This window comes from Meleagris gallopavo, chromosome 1 (genome assembly GCF_000146605.3).
Source record: "Meleagris gallopavo isolate NT-WF06-2002-E0010 breed Aviagen turkey brand Nicholas breeding stock chromosome 1, Turkey_5.1, whole genome shotgun sequence".
Classification (NCBI taxonomy): Eukaryota; Metazoa; Chordata; class Aves; order Galliformes; family Phasianidae; genus Meleagris; species Meleagris gallopavo.
The window spans coordinates 189,355,244-189,356,927 of record NC_015011.2 but is presented as its reverse complement, the minus strand read 5'-3'; the positions used below and the strand labels follow the sequence as shown (position 1 = coordinate 189,356,927).

At 58.2% G+C, this 1,684-nt stretch overlaps 1 protein-coding gene across 1 annotated transcript in view; it reads right to left on the bottom strand.

Annotated features, from left to right (window-relative positions):
- Window positions 1-1,684, bottom strand: part of LOC104909430 (NAD(P)(+)--arginine ADP-ribosyltransferase 2-like) — a 6,178-nt gene that overhangs the window by 673 nt on the left and 3,821 nt on the right. The window lies entirely within an intron of this gene.

Here is a 1,684-nt window from a genome sequence, read left to right as displayed (position 1 = left end):
GCAGAAGCTGGCAGCCCGTGGCTTGGATGGGCACACTCTTGGCTGGATAAGGAACTGGCTGGAAGGCTGGACGCAGAGAGTGGAAGTGAATGGAGCTAAATCCAGCTGGCGACCTGTCACGACTGGTGTTCCCCAGGGGTCGGGGCTGGGGCCTGTCCTCTTCAATATCTTTATTGATGACCTGGATGAGAGCACTGAGTGCACCCTCAATAAGTTTGCGGATGACACCAAGTTGGCTGGAAGTGTGGATCTGCCTGGGGGCAGTGAGGCCCTACAGAGGGATCTGGACTGGCTGAGGCGAATGGGATGAGGTTCAACAAGGCCAAGTGCCGGGTCCTGCACTTTGGCCACAACAACCCCAAGCGGCGTTACAGGCTTGGGGCTGAGTGGCTGGATGAGTGTGAAGAGGAAGGGACCTGGGGTGCTGGTTGATGCTCGGCTGAAGACGAGCCAGCAGTGTGCCCGGGTGGCCAAGAGGGCCAACGGCATCCAGGCCTGCATCAGAAATGGTGCGGCCAGCAGAGCAGGGAGGTGATCATCCCCTGTACTCAGCTCTGGTGAGGCCGCGCCTCGAGTGCTGTGTTCAGTTTTGGGCCCCTCACTGCAAGAAAGACGTTGAGGCCCTGGAGCGGGTTCAAAGAAGGACGAAGCTGGTGAGGGGTCTGCAGCACAGGCCTTATAGGGAGCGGCTGAGGGAGCTGGGATTGTTCAGTGTGCAGAAGAGGAGCTCGGGGGAGACCTTATGATCTCCATAACTACCTGAAGGGAAGTCGTAGCGAGCTGGGGGTCGGCCTCATCTCTTGTGTAGCAGTGATAGAACAAAGGGAATGGCTTCAAGCTGCGCCAGGGAAGATTTAGGCTGGATGTCAGGAAATCCTACTTTTCTGAAAGAATGGTCAGGCACTGCAATGGGCTGCACAGGGAGGTGGTGGAGTCACCGAGCCTGGAGGTGTTCAAGAAACGTTTGGATTTTGAGTTAAGGGACATGGTTTAGTGAGTACTATTGGTGATGGGTGGATGGTTGGACTGGGTGATCTTGAAGGACTTTTCCAACCTTGCTGATTCTGTGATTCTGTAAACTCGCAGCAGATCTGGTCCCCACACGCTCCCAGGTCCCACCAGGACCGGAACGCAGCACTGCAACACACACGGCACCGACGTGCTGACGCTCGAGGTTTAATGAGAGAAAGAAGAGGAGGACACAAGCTGCGGCCATGAGGCACAGCCTGGCTCAGACACACGCGCTGAGCAGCACAGTTCTGCACGCCGCCGGCCCTTGGGCGCACGTCTCTACCCATCCCCACACTTGGTTTCTGCTGCTGCCCTGCCCCTGCACACCCCCACAGCTTCACAGAGCTCTAAGCTGCTCAAGCTTCCCATCTCCCCACCCCCCAACCCCATCTCCCCACCTCTCCTCCTCCCCATGTCCCCACCTCCCCACAAACAGAGATGTTTCCTTCACCTCCATGCTCCCCGTTCCCTTACAGAGCTGCTGGGATGGGGTCACCCTCTCTGTGCCCTGATCCCCCTTGGACACGTCTGGGGCAGGGCAGGGGGGGCAAAGGCAACCCACGGCTGAGCCCCAACCCCACCTCCAGGTGGCCCCGACCCCACTGCCCACACGGACGCTTTAGAAGCTCACAGTTGTGTTTACTCTCCTTCCCCTTAGAGCGGAGATGGATTT